The 19,367-nt window shown below is 42.3% G+C and overlaps 1 long non-coding RNA gene across 1 annotated transcript in view; it reads left to right on the forward strand.

Moving 5' to 3' along the window:
• Positions 1–15,869, forward strand: part of LOC111091083 — a 116,457-nt gene extending 100,588 nt beyond the window's left edge. Inside the window, exon 4 of the long non-coding RNA XR_005373845.1 lies at positions 15,714–15,869. This is a non-coding gene — a long non-coding RNA (uncharacterized LOC111091083). The remainder of the gene's footprint in view (positions 1–15,713) is intronic.
• The last annotated feature ends 3,498 nt before the right edge of the window (positions 15,870–19,367 follow it).

A 19,367-nucleotide genomic window follows, 5' to 3' on the forward strand; every position in this document is an offset into this window, starting at 1 on the left:
AGTATTTTTCATTTTATCACCTTGTTTTTCTACTGGTGTCCAGTGTCCAAGGTTTCTGGCCTCTTAAAAGTATTAAAATAAAACATAAGGGAAGTTGAAAAGTTAAATAGGATCTCTTTATAAATGGTGATTTTCAGTGTACGATCAACCCAGAGTCTGGAATTAGAGTCCAGATACTGAAGTTGTAATTAGTTTCCTCTAGCATCTCGACCATGAACATTCGGAAGCACCTATTTACTTTACCTCCTGATCTGTAGTAGAGACTGAGAGTGTAGAGAGCCTGTCCAGGCCCACAGGAAATGTGATTACAGCAAGCAAGTGGGATGTAAGAAGAGAGATGCCAGCTTTACTAGGAAAGGCAAGGAACTCACCAAATAACAGGTTAAATTTTCTAAAATTTCAGCCATTCAATTATTCACTCCAAAAATTTTTTTTCACTCAAAAATTTTAATAGAAGCCTATGATGTGCCAGGCTTTGTGGGAAGTGCTGGAGTCAGACAAATAGAGTATGATCTCTGCATCAGGACAGCAATTCTCAAATTCCTTGATTCCGAGAGTCCTTTACACACTTAAGAACTACTGAGGACACCAAAGAGCCTTTGATTATTTTTTAAGATGTCTATTTGTTAAGTAATCTAATAATAACACTTATAAGTTGTTATGTACTAAAATAAATAGCATGTTTTTATGAAAAACACTATATTTTATAAACAAAAAATAGTAAAAAAGAATGTCATTATTTTATTCTCTTGCAAACTTCTTAGTATCTAGTTAATAGAAGATTAGCTGCATTCTTATACCTGCTTCTACACATTCAATCGGTTGAGTAATGTTTGGTTGAAGTAGCTGAAGAAAATCTGGCCTCCGCAGACTTGTAGGGTCATTAGAACACAAGATGTGCTGTGGGAACACACAGCATAGCACGATGGTGAATAAAATCAGTCATGGGCGCCACTAATTGGATCAGTGGTCTTCACACACATTTATTTGATCACATATCTCTGCCAGTTAAATTTTTTTTTTCAGTTAAATATTTTTATCAGAACTATATATACTGTTATCAGTATGTATATATATTTTAAAATTATAGTGTATATTATATGCTATATAATAGTATATTAATATCACTCGAGGTACCAAGTTCACTTGTGGTTGAGGTTCTTTGTTAATTATAACACTTGTAGGGATCCCTGGGTGGCTCAGCGATTTAGTGCCTGCCTTTGGCCCAAGGCATGATCCTAGGGTCCCGGGATCGAGTCCCGCATCAGGCTCCTCGCATGGAGTCTGCTTCTCCCTCTGCCTGTGTCTCTGCCTCTCTCTCTTTCTCTGTCTCTCATGAATAAGTAAATAAAATCTTTTAAAAAAATTATAACACTTGTAAATCTATATTTCAAATAGTCTTCTTGAAAATTTCACTTCTTGCTTCCCCCCAAATTTTGACAGATTTGATTTCATGCCTTAGCTATAGTAAAAGTGTCAGTTTGCCACCTTCTTATTATTCACGTATGCTTCCTTTACTAGTATTTATTTTAATCTGTGTTTTCTATTTAAGAGGCTTCTTTTTTTTTTTTAAGATTTTATTTATTCATGAGAGACACTGAAAGACAGGCAGAGACACAGGCAGAGAGAGAAGCAGGTTCCCTGTGGGGAGCCCCATGTGGGACTCCATCCCAGGATCCCGGGGTCACAACCTGAGCCGAAGGCAGATGCTCAACCACTTAACCACCCAGGCATCCCTATTTAAGAGGTTTCTTAAGCCATTTGTCCATTCATGAGGGTGACTTTAACCCAGAAAATATAATGCAAAGCCCACTCAAGCCACATGAACCACCAGGAGACCAAACAGGCAAGGGTGCACTAACATTCCTGCAACACCATGGCATCCGGTTCCCTTCCGGAGCACCTTGGGCAGCACCGGACACCTCACTGACAAAGCAACAAGGGGAGGATACCAAGATCAAACAACGTACTGAGTATGAATCACACTTCTTTTCTTTTCTCTTGTTTTTTTTTTTTTCTCCAAAATAGACTTTCTAATATTTCCTTCCCACTCCAGGTGTGTAGTGTGGGGCACACCCCCAGAGCAGACCATTTTGGAGACACTGGATCAGAGTCTGTGTTATGACAGCTCCGGGAGACTGTAGGTACCATGGAGTGCTCATCAGGAGCTCTAATGCAAGGTGGGAGGTTCAGGGAAGGTTTCCTGAAGGAACGGATCCTTGAGCTAAGAAGAGGTATGTATTGGTGGTGGTGCTGGTGGAGTGGTCCAAACAAAGAGGATTTATATATCATTATTTTAATTGGAATGACTTTGGACTATCCTTCTCTAGAGCTCCTAAGTAAAAGTAGATAGCACCTGCTGACTACATTGCTCCTCTCTTATCCCAGAAATTCAGTGAGTTGCTTACTGTGCTCTAGGTGAGGAAACCAAGGCTCAAAAGTACTCAAGACCACACAGCGAGTGACCAGCAAAACCACAGCCACAGGACTCATGTTCTCAACCACTGTATGATATTGTCTCTTAAGTACCGGTCAGATAAGCCTACTTTCTCATCATCAGGATGCCAAGATGGTTGTTATTTGTCCATTCATTCATTCAGCAAGGGTTTATCGAGCTACAACTATTATAAGTCAGGAACTGAGTTCAGCTCCAGTGTGACTACAAGAGAGATGAGGCTCTGCCTTCATAGAGCATATGTCGGAAACGGAAGGGGAAAAAATAGCGAATACAATAGTTTCAAAATGTGATTAATGCGATGAAGGAGAAAACAAAAGGGTTGAGATAGAATGTGATAGAATGTGATAGAAGAACCTACCTGGGTAGGTAAGGATGGCATCTCTTCAGATGGCATGTGGGCTGGGAGTTAAGGATGAAAAGGCTGTGGCCATGTGTAGACGAGGAAAGGAGAATCATTCTAGAAAGATAAAAGGACACATGCAAAGCCCCTGATGTGGGATAGAGTCGTCGACAGAAAGCGACTCCCGCCTTTGGCTGGTTGCACGGGAAAGTGGATCCAGAAGGGAGCTGGCCGAGCATGCCTCTCTGGGAGGCTAGCTGGAGTGCTTCGGTTTGCATTCTCTGTATTACATCTCTTTTGCTTCTTCTTTGAGTGATTGGAATATTAAAACAGAGACTTGCCATCTGAGCCATGACCACTATGTTGTCATCTAGAGATTCTTATCATCTTGATAAGATCACTCAGGCATTACATGTGAACAAGGTAGAGCTCGGCCAGCACTCAAAAGGAAAATCAAATACAATTTGCAAGATAAAAAAAAAAAAAAAAAAAACAGAGCTGAGCAATCAATTAAGAGAACACAGGCATGAAAATCTAAAGTTACGGGAGGAGCTAAAAATATGCATGCCTAGGGGACATTTTTAATACAGGGTATTACCTGTTTATCGTATTTTTGTATTAACGTCGTGCCTAAGAGAATATTCAGAAATAGCAAGTACGACTTTGTTGTGTAATAACTTACTACACGGTATTAAAAATCCGAAAAACTATATTTTCCAGATACCTGGACTCATGATAAATATTAGACAGTGCTCACAGCTAATTTGCTTGGTGCTGTAGGCCTAACACTTTGTATCCGATTTCACTTAAGCGGCGTCCACTGGGAACCCAGCGCCGGAGTACCAAAGGGCATGTGTGTAGGGTACGTTTCATTTTCCTGGTCTCTGACACTCACTTAGCAACAATCAATGAGGCACTGATAGCATTATTGATCACGGTGATAGCATTGTTGATTTTAGAAGTCACTGTAAGCCCTGCAGGCCTTGGAACAAGGGATCCTATTTCACAAAAGAGAATAATTTCCTTTTTTTTTTTTTTTTTTTAATTTTTATTTATTTATGATAGTCACAGAGAGAGAGAGAGGCAGAGACACAGGCAGAGGGAGGAGCAGGCTCCATGCACCGGGAGCCTGATGTGGGACTTGATCCTGGGTCTCCAGGATCGTGCCCTGGGCCAAAGGCAGGCGCCAAACCGCTGCGCCACCCAGGGATCCCGAGAATAATTTTCGAGACTTGCTGAGTTTGCCCCTCTACCCCCTTGTAGAATGAGGAGCACATGCCTGGGAAGTAGGATTAGCCTGAGACTGAAACTTAGACTCGGTACCTTTACAAATTTTCTCGTTTAAAGAAATTTCAAGCCAGGTTGGCGCAACTCCCCGCCATACCCATCCTCGTGGGGCTCAGTTCTGAACTGGGCCGCCACACGGGGCACACAGGTTCTTCCCTATGAATTCCAGGAGATGTCATTCACGGAAACTCTGTCTGTGACAGCCCTGCCTTTGAAGAGACGGGTTATTACAGTGTAATCGTTACGTTGAACAAGCCAACTTGACGTATAATCAGAACTCGGCTCTTCTGTCATTGTCACTTTAAATTTATTTACATTTTATTGATGAAAACTCAGAGAAGCCCATGACTTTTTTCCTGCCTTTTATCTAAATCACAATCATATGGCCTCTCGGTCATAAATGAGTTCTTAAATCCGAAAGTAGGCTCTAGCCCAGTGCATCCATCCAGGGCCAGCAGCCCACTCAGGGTCCGGTCCTTTCCCACCTCCAGCCCCGGTCAGCTGTAGGCTACAAGTCCGACGTGAGAAAAGGAGGCAGCAGTAGCCCTGCATCTACTTCTCTCCCAGCTTCTCTTTCCTTCCATCCCCGCTCGTGCTAGCTATCCTGAGTGCTCCATGGGAGAGACTGTGGGCGCCACCGGGACCAGAGAATTCTCGTGCCATCTGGTGGCTTTGTGAGCTGGCCTCCAACTCCCGGGGTGATGGCTCGCCCTTAAAGAAGACCCTGCTGATGGGCAGCCCCGGTGGCCCAGCGATTTAGTGCCACCGTCAGCACGGGGCGTGATCCTGGAGACCCGGGATAGAGTCCCACGTCGGGCTCCCTGCATGGAGCCTGCTTCTCCCTCTGCCTGGGTCTCTGACTCTCTCTCTCTCTCTCTCTCTGTATCTGTCATGAATAAATAAATAAAATCTAAAAAAAAAAAAAAAAAAAGAAGAAGACCCTGCTGAGCACCCGTGAGCTTCTCTGGCCTTCCGGCTGGCTGGCCGCCTCACTAGGCCCGGATGTGAACGGCTCCTCCTGGACGTCTGCACGGAAGCAGCCTTGTTTTTGAAGAGACGGTTACTGTAGTGTCATTGAATAAACAGAAGTTGAGAATTAGAATTAGAACCCAGCTCATTCTTACTTGGCTTTCAGTTTTCAAGATGTGGGCAATGAGCATCTCCCTTCAGCTAGCGTCTCTCGACCTGCCCTCCTTGGTCCTCCTTGCTCACAGTCGGCTCTGGGGTGCTCTTGCCAGCTCCAGGATGGTTCCTCCTCTCGTGTGACCCACATCTGGCTCAGACGCGCTGGAACACTTGTTGCTCCCCACAAGCCCTCGCTAGTCGACATGCAGAGCCCCTTAGTCTGCTGCTTCTATCCAGGCTGCTTTAGCATCCAGGCTGGGGCCACGGGCCACATTCTTTTGACTGCAGTGACCCCCTACCGATGACCTGAAAGTTCCACTTGCAGAACATCCTCCCTAGGTTTGGGATGAGACTATAGCAGACTCCATTCTCCTGCCAGGGGACAGGGGCGGGGGGCGGGGACGACAGCTTTCTAGGGCAGCACAGTTTGACAGCAATGCAAAGGGAACTGCACAGATCATTTTAATTTTCTAGCAGCCACACGTAAAATAAAATAAACAACAACAACAAAAAAGGATTGAAATAATGGTAATAATATATTTTATTTAACTCCATATATCTCATACATTATCATTTCAATATGTAACCAATGTGTACAATTTATTACTGAGGTGATTTATAATCTTTTCCCCCCATGCTAACTCTTTGAAACCTAGCATGTATTTTACAATATAAGCACACCTCGATTTGGCCCAGCCACCCGTGGCCGGTGATTATCACCCTGGACAGTGCGGGCCTATGGAAATTCTCTTCTACTTCCTCCATTCTTAAAAGCAGCTTTATTAAAGTTTCATTTACATGCCATCAGATTTTTAAGGAGTGCTTAACTTTTCCCAAGAGGTGTTTGTACTGAGAACCAATCTCTATATTCTAAGAAGATGTTAAAATGGGTCATTTTCATCACCCCAAAAAGATCCTTTTCCAATCACTCCCTGTTCCCACACGGAGGCCTCGGCAACCACTAATCTACCTCCTGTCTCATTTTTTTCTGGACATTTCATACCAATGGAATGATACAACATGTGGTCTTTTGCTTCTTTCACTTAGTGTAGTATTTTTGAGGTTTATCCAAGTTACAGCATGTTTCAGTATTCTTTCTTTTATTGTCAGATAGTATTCTATTGTACAGATGTGCCACCGTCTATTTATTCATTCCCTGGGTCATTTTGCTTGTCTCCAGGCTTGGCTGTGAGCTGCTATCGACATTTGTGCACAGGGCTTTGTGTGGACATATGTTTTCATTTTTCTTGGTAGATTTCTAAGGGTGGAATTGCTGGGACATATGGCAAATTTATATTTAACTCACGAGGAAACTGCCAAATTGTTTTCCAAAGTGGTTGCACCATTTCTCTCCCCTTTCTGATTCCTTTCCCCACCCCACCCCCCTCCAATTCTTATTTATGTATTCTTGGTCCTACAAGGACCGAAGAGCTAGAGAATTGGTCCTCCACAATATCCTTCAAAAATTCTGCATTTGGGGTCCTGCGTATTTGGTATCTAATAGTTCTCACATGGTCGTGTCTGTACATATTAAGTCTGGAGGAGCCCCATTTTAACATCTTATTATAACATAGAGATTGATTCGCAGCACAAGCACCTCTTAGGGAAAGTTAAGCATTCTCTTTAAAATGCTCTCCTGTGGAAAAAATAAAATAAAATGCTCTCCTGTGATTCTTTGCAACGAGCAAGAAGACATATGTCTCAAAAACAACTGGAAAGCAAGGTCTATTTGTATGGCATTTGTAATATGCGGCTATTGCCAACAATTAATTAGTAAAAGGGGTATCTAGGCAGGGAATTCTCAATTTATATATAATAAACAAGGGATCCTGAAAACTCTCCTAATATCCTGGGAGGGGGAGAATTTCTGAGCAAGTGTTTCTAATGGGCAGCCTGACTCCGAAGGATACCTCGTCTCTCGTGAGCGCGTCTATGACTGCTAAATTTTAAACAAAAAGCTCCCGGGTGGAGGAAGAATGTAGAGAAATATTGGACACAGTCTCCGTGTAGATTAAAAGGAACGATTCTGTTGTTCCTTGTTTTCATCAGTTTAATAATCCTGTTGGGGTTTCCCAGAATGTTTGAAGCCAATGTCTTATGACGCCAGTGATTTTTCTTGGTGTTCACTGGAGGGGAATGGGAAAGACAATGTGTAGATTTAATCAGCATTTGATTTTCCGTAGTCCCTTTGCATGTAGAGAGGAGCAGCTGGTCGTAGGTAATCTTGCCCTTGGGAATTATCAAGTAAAAGAAAGAGACAAGCAGCAGCGTCTACAAAGGCAGCTTTTATGAGGCTGAGCTAAAGAATCACCAGGGAAGCAGCTGGGTTCACCATTTTCATCCAAGTAATTACTGGAAGAGATAGATGGTTTTCAAGGTCAGTGGTAGAAGGAGGAACTAATGGCAGCCCTTCCTCTGGGAGAACATCCCCAGGAGAGAGGACGGATGAAGATGTCAATTTCCCAGCCTGCTGGGAAGCAGCGAGGACAATGTTGAGAATCAGATGAGAAAGACCGGAGTTCAAATTCTGCGTCTTTCAGCTTAGTTCTGTGAAGCTGGGCATCTGCCTTAACCTCTTAAGCCTTATTTTCCATATCTGCAACATGGAAATACCCGTGGAAGTTAGTGCCCATCTTGCAGGTGTTTTGTGAGCATTAAATGAGATAATCGATCAAGTTGCTTCCATCCCTTTCTAGAAACTGAATCAATGAATTTATCTGGAAGACCCCTCAAACAGAATCAACACCTCGCCATCCTTCTCTTTTGCAATTCTTAGCATTAAAGAAATTCTGGAAAAATGACGCTTCCTGGTTATCACAGCCACTGTAACAAATCAGACCCAGGACCTTTTAAAATGTATCACCTTCAAAAAATGAATCAAAATAAAATAGACTCTTTTTGGGAACAAAATTCATTTTATTGCATAGCTGCTCCTAAGATAAAAACCAATTAATAATAATTTACCCTCTGCAACAATGTCCTTCTTCGAACAACCTGTCTTAAAGAAATATTTTAGAATAAAGTTTTTAAATGTACAGCAATGTGCATTGTAGTGCTATTTGTATTTTTCAAAAAGTGGAGATGAGCAGTATGTTTAAAATCAAAAACAGCAAGTAATAAAGTAAATTACAACACGTTCATAAGATAGAATATTATGCAAATGAAGCTATGTGGAAAGGATTTGGATGATGTTGGAAAATACTGAAGAAAAATATCAGGTGGCAAATGACAGAATTAAAATACTCTGGACTTGTTAAGAAAAAAATTTAGAGAAACACTGGAAAAATTAATGAATATGTTAAAATTAATGAATATGTTTACAACAACAACAGAAACAAACCCTCAAGACCTAGGAGTGTCTCTACGTGGCATTTAGCCTGACCTTGTGTCTGGGACTTGTCCCTGGGGAGAGTTGACCTTTGCTGGGGCTGAACTAGAGCTTCTCTATTTCCTGGGCCCTAAGAAAGGCGGGTCTAATACCTGTGGAGGTAGGGCTTGCTACGACAGACGACAGACTTGCATTAATCGCAGTACTGAAAAAAAAAATCACAGTACTGAGCTAAATCTGGTCACTCCTACAGACCTCCCTGTAAACCAGCTCTGCAGTGTCCATTTGTTACCCAACAGTCCAAGCGCTGGCTTCTTATAATCAGCAGAGCTTTTTGTGGTTTTGGACAAAACACACACACACACACACACACCAGTTTCCTTGAAAGCCACAGTAGTCAGGGTTTCCAAGAGGTGTTCCAAACCCACATGCATTAGAATCCCCCGGAATATTGGATAAAATGCAGATTCTTGGGTCCAGACCCACACCTATTGAATCAGTCTCTAGGATGGCTTAATAATCTGAATTGTAAACAATCGTCCAGATGGGACGTTCAAACGAAAGCTGGAGAAACTGCATTTTCATAGTGGCCTAGAAGTTCCTATGCATCATAGCAAGAAAGTTATGTTCCCCTCCATTCTCTGCCCACATTGGTTTCCCCCATATTCACCTGGGAATGTTCTCTGATGACAGTTAAAAGTCATTTAATAAGCACGAGAGAGCTGAGTTGAACTTTCCTATGAGCAGAGAAAGCAATCTCATGCACAAGACCTCAAGGTGATTTCTTTGTTATTGGTGGATGAAGAAGAACTCCATAAAGCCTTGCACCTGTGTCCCTTGCTTCATTTTCCATCAAAGATGTCCACTACTTCGGTTGTGCCTTCAGGCCTGGAGTTTCAGAAATTCTGTTCTTTTAAATATCAAATGTAACAGATGTTGTATTGACAGGGTGTTTGGGAAGAAGATTCAACTCGATATTGTTCTTTCTATCTTACAATATTCATTGTTCAGTTCTTCTTCCTTTATTTTCTTATAAAAGTTTTTAACTTACTGCTTTCCCTCCTATTGGAGAACAATCAATATACTCTCTATCTTTTTTCTTTTTGCGGCGTCAAAGAACAAATCGATTTCATTACACATACAATTAGAGCTCAATAATTGGACTTGGAGCCCATTTGGCCCCTCTTCCCCTTGTGGGACAGGGCTGAACCCTAAGGGGTTTTAAATGCGTCCATCCGGCTGCAGTTTGCAGGTGCAGTCATTTTGCAGGAGCCCAAGTCAAGACATACATATGCAAATGTGTGTGGATGTGCCCAAACTGAGTAATTGTGCATGCAAATAGGTGATTAAATAGACAATTACCAAATCTGCATGAACAAATGGAAGTTGTGCATATTCAATAAGCAGGGGGCACCTGAACATTATGCAAACAGGCAGCTTTCCTCAAAGCCTATGGAAACCTGGCCCCTGGGGCCTCAAAGTAGCTTAAATCCCAGAGCAAGCTGGGTCTCAAGTTGCACAAGTGGAATTTACTCTTTGACCTCAGCTGCCATGGTAATGACCAAATCTCTGACAAGGTCATCTTCAGGAAGTACCGTGGGAAAGGGGTCTGATTACTGCCATTTCTCTCCACACACTACATTCAAGGCAGAAATTTAAACTAAATATTGTTTTATGATTAGTATTAAGAAATGAGCTTTGGCTATCTCAGCACGCCCGCTCTCCCTGGACTGTGCACCCACTCCTCCAAGGCAAAGCTCAAAGCTGGTGCAGAGAATCAATCCAAGTTAAACTATCATATCTAGGAGGAAATTGCTACAGCCCATGTCACAGAGCTTGCCGCCTGCCTCCTCCTCTAGGATTTTAATGGTTTCCTGTCTCACATTGAGGTCTTTAATCCATTTTGAATTTATCTTTGTGTATGCTGTAAGGAAGTCGTCCAGTTTCATTCTTCTGCATGTCGCTGTCCTGTTTTCCCAGGACCATTTGTTGAAATGACTTTTTTTTCATTGGATGTTCTTTCCTGCTTTGTCAAAGATTAATTGACCATAAAGTTGTGAGTTCATTTCTAGAATTTAAGAAACAGAACAAAGGAGCATAGGGGGGGGAAAAGGGACAGGGAGGCAAAGCAAGAAACTATGGAGAACAAACTGGTGGTTCCCAGAGGGGAGGGGGGCCAGGGGGAGGGTGAATATGTGATGGGAATCAAGGAATGCTCTTGACGTGATGAGCCCCCGTGTTGCACGAAGTGTTGAATCACTATATTGTACACCTGGAACTAGTACTATAATGTATGTTAACTAACTGGAATTGAAACAAAGACTTAAAAATTAAAAAAAAAAAAAAACCTACATAGCACAATGGATGCAATTTTGCGATGTTCCTGTCTACAATAGCACTGCCAAAAACGAGAGTGGGTCTTATTTGATCGTAAGTAACAATTTTCAGGTTTTCATTGCGGGCTAAGGAAAAACACCCATTGGTTTTAATTGTTCATTTCTTCACAGTTCAAGATCTCAGTTCTCCACCTCCCACCTAACCGTGATGGATGGTGTTGTCAGTGCAGTACATCAATGAGAAATGATTTCACATAACCGGGGGGCTTTTCTGACAAAAGATTAGTGGTGATGCCTGGACAAGCCCACTAGGAACCAGAGATAAGTAAAGTTTGAGGCAGCAAAGGAGTGCGGCTTGTTGAAATCCTCATATTTTTCACAAAGGTATTTCATGTCTACTAAGTTCTATGAGGATATTTTCCCACATTCGGCTTTATATGAACTGCTTAGAGTCTTTTACTTTACAAAGTAAGAAGTGAATTTACTACAAGCCATAAAATCAATTACTCAATCCAATCCATAAACCAGTTAAGTGAAATAATTCCTTTACTTAGCACCTGTCAGGAGGAGATTTCAAAATCTTCTCACGGGGGTCAGAAGTGAATGGAATTAGCCGTGTTCCAAAGAGGAAGGAGCCACGTCTATGTGGAACATCAGGGAGCCCTGAAGGGCATGCAGATGCGTGGGAGCTCTCGCCGGCGATTATCCGAGGCCACTTCCTGGCCAAGGAGCCTCTGCAGAACCAGCATCCTCTTCTGCATGGGCATGGGCACCTGAGAAGCTAACCAAGGCCGCCTCCAGAACGGCAAGTCGCTTGTATACACAGTATACGCGGCCAGGAACTCAGTGGAGAAACCGACTTCACCCCTGTAGCCTCAGAAGCCAAGGAAAAGTCTTCTTTTGACCAAGTATAAATGGAATGATCATTTCTTCACTTTTCACGAGTATCTGAATAACACTAATTAAGCAACAACCAGTGGCACCAACACTGTAAGGCAGTGTGCGTGTGCATGTGCGTGTGCTGTGTACGTACGAGTGTGTAATACACGTGTAAATATGTATATGTGTGTATTTTCGTAATAACACTAACACGGTACTTACCTTTTTCACTCTAGGGACATTTTCACTGATGCTAAAAGTAGAACTAGTGATGCCTTAGTTGGATCAAGGTCACGTCACCAAACCCGTGGTCATTATATGCCTCGATGCCCTGCCACTCGTAGTAATAATAATAAACCCGTTTCACTCATGAATATCTTGAGGGATAAAATGTGTGTTCACGGTATTAAATCTCTACCCTCAGTACATGCCTTTTTTCGTATTCTATGTGATGAAATGTTAAATACACAGAAAGCACTTCTAAGCTGCCTGAGGAAGTGTGTGTGACAGTTGCCCTCAGGAAAAGCACTTGTGTGATTGCCTGAGCTGCAAACTGAACTAGATACTTTGTCCACGAAATACCTTTTGCCTTGAAACAACAACTGATAGGCGAACTATGGTTATCCAGAAATAGGCTATCTTGCAAACATTTTTTGGAACAGAAAGTGAGCCTATCACTTCAGAGAAAATAGCCGATTTGTTAATAAAATTAATGCTTTTGAGCAAAAATTGGAATTTTGAAAACTTGTATCCACCACTGCCGGTTTGACAGCTTCCCAATATTTAGAGATTTTTTTTCTGATGAGATTGGTGGTAAGATTATCAAATACAGTTTTCTGAGATTGTAAAATGAACTGTTTATCAATTTGAAAAACAACATAGTTCAGCAAACCAATATTTCTCAGGTGACTTATGCACGGTGTTACAAAGTTATGCATGGGTTAGAGATCCATGCCAAGTGCAAGATAGATCAATATGTTTTAAGGTCGTAGAGTTAAAAATGTTTATTCATGAGTTTTGGTTCCGTGTTACAATAAACATTTGAGAAACTGTTAATTGTCGAGTATCAGTGTAGTGTCAATAAGGAGTAGCCACAATTATCTAGAAAGACGATTAAACCACTCCTCCTTCTTCCAACTATATATCTCCATGAGATCTGCTTTTTTTAAAGTATATACTTCAACCAAACAACATAACAGATTTAGTGCAGAAGCAGATATGAGAACCCATCTGTCTTCTACTAAGCCAGACATTAAAGAGATTTGCAAAACTGTAAAATACTGTCTCTCTTCTCACTCATTATTTTGGTTTTGGAGAACATAGTTATTTTTAACAAAAATATGATATTTATGTTATCCTGTAATGGGTTTTAATTGTTATTTTTTAAAAATTAGCAAATAAATAAAATATTCTGTGTTGATTTCAAATATGGTAAATATTAGTAGGTAAAATCTTTATGAATAAATGCCCTTCAAGGTCCCCAATAATTTTTAGAAGTGCAAAGGTGTCCTGACACCACAAAAGTTTTAAGAATTGCCAGTTGTAAGCAATGGTTTGTAAACTTTTTTTAATGTCAGACTCCATCCTCAAAGGAAATTTTATATGGAAGTCTAAGTTACAAAAGAGATAAAATCAGAATCGTTCTGGTTAAAAAGGGGAAAAGGCCCCAAAGCCACCCCAGTTTTGCCCCTCCTCTATCCCCTTTCCCCTTCCACTCCCTCGTTAGTTGTTCTATATCTCAGTCTGGAGATCTCTGCACACAAGCTTCCGTGGATGGATGGATGGGGTGGCAGGAAGTGCAGCATCCCAGGCCTTGTGGGAGGGGAGGATGAGGCCGAGGGCGCTGCCGGGCCGAGTAATGGGAGAGCCGTAGGTCAGATTGTAGATGTGGGAGCCTCTCCCCTGCTCCCTGGTCTTCCAACTGGCATCTACTCAAGAGCTGGAAGATCTTGAACTTTAACAGACTTGCCTTGTGGCCACTGATCTCTTAAGTATGTGTGGAATCACTGGTTAGCACACCCAAAAGGGATTAATTTGGCAAGGAGAAAAGGTGTTGAGTGTAGGGTGTATACGGGGACATTCCTGACATATTCTTTCCTCTGAATTATCAGGGTTGAGATTGGGCAATTGAAGATTAACTCCCTCCCCACTGGGACAAAATACCATTTTGAAAGACCAGAGAAAGGAATGAAATACAGGAATACCAAGGAGGGGGAGATAATGGAAGCACAAAGTAGGGATGAGAAGAATTCTTCGAAGGGGTTCTGGCTCCGGACAGACCTTAACGGCAGAGGGAGGGTAGTACGGCCAGATAAGGAAACCCACAGTCTGTAGCCTTAGTTCCGGACCTCTGGCCCTGATATTCAGATCACAAAATCCAGCCTCTAGGCTTTTATTCAGCTCTCTGGAAGGAATCACAAACTCAATCTGACACCGACTCACTATTGCATCCCTTTGGGTTCAGTGTCCCACTGACAATGATCGCATCATCGTTCACTCTGTCAATAAATCTAGATCCCTTGATCTTCAAGTCCTGTCGATAAAGACTTACTATCCTTGGAATGAACCATTGTCATCAGGAGGTGATTCAATGTGCAAATCTCCCCTTGGAGTTGGGAAAACTACCAGAACTACTGGCACATACTCCCCTCCCCTCTCCCTGTACCCTCAGGCTTGACACCCAGAATTCTGAGCCCTAATAAGTTTAACGCCGATGGCACAGAACACAGACTCGGGGTAGCAGGTTCACAGGGAGTCATGCCAAGTGGCAACAGTAGTGCCCCTACATTTGGGACACGTTTTACTTCTAAAGATGGAGGAGGCCCTCCCTACCCTGGCTGGCCAGAGGTACCTTTGCCGCACACCTTCCAAATCTGATTCTCAAGCTTCACGATGATTATCCAGACTAGTCTAATAAAATCCCCCCAATAACACCTTTTCTTCTTACATAGCCAGTGTTAGGGTTTTTTGTTTTGTTTTGTTTTGTTTTTAGCTGCTATTAAGAAGTCTTCAGCTATGCCCTATTTTCTCTTTATTTTATTTCCAAAATTCCCTCCAGATCTAATTTGCCTACCCTAGCTCAAGCCCAGAACATCCACACGGACGCTTGCTTCTCCTTTATATCAGTCTTTCCCCCAGTCCAACCCAACCTCTTTCCAAAGATCTTACCATAGCATTCACTCCCCTGTTATAAAATAAAAGCAACCAAATCTTCACGGAGCCTTTTCGTTGACAGAATTATGTTTGGATTTCTACTTAGCGTTCAAGCCCTTCAACCTACTTTCTAATATGCAGCACTGAGCTCCTTGACAAAAGGAGCCAATTCAAAATGATCTTCGTAGCCCCAAGACCTAGCATGATGCCTGGCATACAGGAAAACACAATAAATGTTTGAAACAAGTGAATACATGAATGAATGAGTGAACAAATGAATGAATATTACTCAATAACCCCGTGTACTAGATACAATAATTATTTCCCAAACTTTCTAAGGAAGAAATATGTATGTGTGCATATATTTGTGTATATGTATTTAAGTGTGTGTGACGCGTATTTTGAGAGATCTGGTCCCATGGTGCGTTGAGTACTTTCACGTTGCTGATGCACACTGACCACGAGGTATTACATTCAGTTTGGGTCTCCCTGCCCCACCCAATGACACATCAGCTCTCCCAGGGCAAGACCCATGTCTTATTTATCTTTGTAGCTTTTAAAGGTCTAAGCATGGAGTAGCTGCTTCACACATCCTCGTTGAATTTGCCTCCTGGAGAGGAAGCACACAGTCACTACAGTCCCCGCACAGGCAGTGGATGATCCTGCTTGACCAAGAATTCCACTTCCCACAGCTCCCGCGGGAAAGCTTTCCCTACTTCAACATTAAATATGATCTTTGCTGTAGGATTTTGTAGACACTCTTTGCCAGATTAAAGACTTCACCTTTTGCTCCCTGTTCCTTGACAGGGCTGACCCTGAGGGCTCGACCTATGCCTACGGGAGGCCGCCGTGACCCCAAGGCTTCCTCCCATCCCCGACAGCAGGGATCCTGGACCGCGTACTCAGGCTGTAAATTGCCCAGACAAAATGGAAATCAAATCTTCAAACCAGTTCTGATAATAAAGAGGGTTCTGAAATCCTACGAGAATCTCTATAATTATCTCAAGTGAAACCTTCTTATTAAATTTTAAACTTTTCATTTTGGTTATTGTCCTTTATGGGAAAGGGGTGGATGGGAATGAAGCCTGGGAAAATTATGAAGATGTTAATCCTGTTTCCGTTCGCTCGGCACACCGCTTGGGCTTAACGGGGGTACAGTGCGAAACCCCTCTAGGAACTGACCCCAGGAGTACTTCACAGACGCGGTCGCTGGTTTTCCTCCAGCCGGGAACGGGAGCGGGGTAGGCCGCAGGCCGTGCGCTTTCTGTCCTGCCTCATGGTGGACAACTCTCGGATGTTTAGTGCGTTCGTTGACTTTCTTGCATAAACAAAACAAGGTATTTTATCCAGCTCTTGCGGAATGACAGTACGAAACACTGAGCAAGGCAAATATCTCCAAAGTGAGGAACCGGCTTCTGGTGATTATTAACCTACCTTGCAGATCCTTGCTCAAGAGCCTGTCTCTTAGGTCCCACGGTTAGGGGCGTCTCAGCCAGAGGAGCCATGCCATGAAGGCACAGGAGGCGTGGACAAATAGCAGCCTGGGCATGCCAAGTGGTGAAATCTGCTCATCCATCATTCCATTTAGACAAATGAAAGATTACAGCCCGATGAGAAAATGCAGCCACAGCCACACAATGCTTTGTGCACAAAGTAAATTACTAGTTTCCTGTGATCTCTCTGACAAGTAAATTACTGCTGAAAATAGCATAGATGGGAACACAATGACAAAGAATGCAGAGACTTGGTCCTTCAAAGGAGTTATTAGACCTCCAATACAACCGTTTCTAAAGAGCTCCAGAACCTCACCCCTACCCCCACCAATGGAAAGAGGGTTTTCTCCCCTCGTCATTCCATAGCATATCTTGCAGAAAAATAATGCATGAATGGCAGAGTGGGAAGTGGATTCCTCGGGGATCAAATATCCTTTCTGTGTGTGTGTGTGTGTGTGTGTGTGTGTGTGTGTGTGTGGCTGGGAAGACGTTAAAGAAGACAAGAGGGGAGAGGAGCTTGGTGCAGGAACTGCCCTGCCTACGATCAGATCATTCAAGCTTGGCAGTGAACCTCGGTAACAGAGTACATTCTCCATAAGAAAAGATAACCTCCAAGAAAAGTCTTTTTATAGCTAAACAGTTTCCAGCTCTTCATAATACTTTTGTACAATAATAAAATGCAAATTCCATTTTTCTCTTTATATAAAATAGGGAAAGGCTATCTTATTAGAATTTATTTTCCTTTGTTTATTCAAGGCCTAAACTTTAAAACATCCTCAAAAGGCTCTATGAACCCCAGGGACAGAACAATAAGAGGTTTATTAGCTAAGTCAGATGGAGCAGAGTCGGGAAGGGCACTGAAGATAATAGAAGTAATAAACGAATCATAAATATCATGAATTTCTAAGCTTCAATTTCATCGGAAAGAATGTTCTGAAGTTGACAGACTTCATAAAATCTGAGAGTCAGATAGGGTTTGGGGCAAGATTTAGTGACATAAAATGATCTACCCAGTACGTCAGATATCGTGTGGTAATGTCGTTACTAGAATCCCGATATTGCAGCCTGTTGAGTTTTCCACGACGACGGTAGGGATTTCTTCTAGAAAGTCTGACGGCAGTGTGCTATAGTCAGCAAAGCACTTAATGGGAAGACTCGATCCACGTCCAGCTCAGTGGATGTCTCGTGTGATCTTGGGCAAGAGGCATAAACCCTTTGCGCATCATGTGGAGACTGAGGTCGTCAGCTTGAGATCAGATATGCTGAAGCGGCAGCAGGGGCAGTGTGTACTCCAACAGGGTGTAATCAAAACCACTTCCATAATTTTATATTAAAAAAAAAACAAAAATCACATGTGCTTACAGAATAAAAACCACACAGAGCAAATTCGACCAAATGGGCTGGGCATATAGTACATGGATTAAGAAACACACAGACATAAAATGCTGAGATCTTGTCCCAAACTGGTGGCCTCTGTGGTTCTGAGTGATTTGCTCAGACTCTATTTCGCCTCGGTTTCTATCTTCTCATCGTAGTGGGTTTGTTATTGCATTGAGTCCCCTCTCGTGGTCTTGGCAAAATTGGCCTAGGAGCAGAAATTCATGGACAACTGTTTAGGTGCCCAACGTATCACTTCTGCTATTACATCTAAATACCCCCATTTAAATTTAGTTGAGCAAGCATCTCTGTACCCTGGCTGTATACATAAAGACTTTGCCCCTGCCTTCGGAGTCCTACAACTTGTGTGCAGAAGACAAGCATTTTATCAGAAAATGGCCTCTGGGCCTACCCTTAACTTTGGGTCCTCTGTCTCTTTGTCAGCGTGATCCCAAATAATCCTACAGTCCAAGGCATTCGGTGGGAATGCATGTCTACAGCGAGGGAAGAGGCTCTCCTCATTTGAAAGAGCGAGGAGAATGGCCATTCTTGAAAAGGTTAAATTCCTCGTGTCCTTTTCTCTGTGCGGAGCAGGGGAACCTAGTGCTTATCTGATTACAGTAGCTTCCCTATATTGGCTGAGTAGACATCAATGCCTGACTCTAAGGTGGGGTCTAAGAATTCGTATTTCTAACGAGTTCTCAAGTGATGCTTCTGATACTGGTGCGGGACCACATTTGAGGTCCCCTGGTGGAGACGAACAATATTCAGACAGTTATGCGTGTACATTTCAAGATACACAGAAACTTTACCGGTGGTCCAGGGGACTGGGTAGTTTAATGGGATCAAATTTCTAGATGCTTAATTTCTGTCTTATTTTTTCCTAATTAATAAAGTGATCCGTTTGAGAATTCACCAGTGGCTCTACTTTCCCACTTCTCCCTTTGCAATTGCTCTCCTCCTACCTTGCAAACTGACAAACAAACAAACAAACAAAAAAATGCATAACTCTTTCCAAAAGGAAAAAGTTTCAGGGAATTGAGTGAAATTACTATTAAAAAATTCCTTCCGGGGCATCTGGGTGGTTCAGTCGGTTAAGCATCTGACTCTTGATTTGGGCTCAGGTCATGCTTTCGGGGTCATGAGACGTGGGGCTGCACTCTGCCCATCAAGCCTAGTTAGGATTCTCTCTCCCTCTCCTTCTGCCCCTGCCCCCTCCACCCCTGCTCTTGCACATGCGCACTCTTTCTATAAAAAAATAAATAAAAATTTCCTTCCTTCTTTATCTACTTATTTCCATGAATACCGTTTCTTAGTGTATATGTTTATTTTAACAAAAAAGGAGGAGTATTAAGGCAGAAAACTATCATACTCCAGCGTATGTAATTTTCATTCATGGATCCAGGAACCCAGTGAAAAATAAGACACACACTTTTTAGTAAGGGCTATCTTACAATAAAAACTTTCTCTTTGTGATTGTTAATCATCTTTTCAATATTTTAATATATTCACTTTGTTTGATCAATAGTGTGTGAGAACTAATAATAATAATAATAGCTCAGTAATAAGTTAATAACTCAATCTAGAAAAA

This window comes from Canis lupus, chromosome 19 (genome assembly GCF_011100685.1).
Source record: "Canis lupus familiaris isolate Mischka breed German Shepherd chromosome 19, alternate assembly UU_Cfam_GSD_1.0, whole genome shotgun sequence".
NCBI lineage: Eukaryota > Metazoa > Chordata > Mammalia > Carnivora > Canidae > Canis > Canis lupus.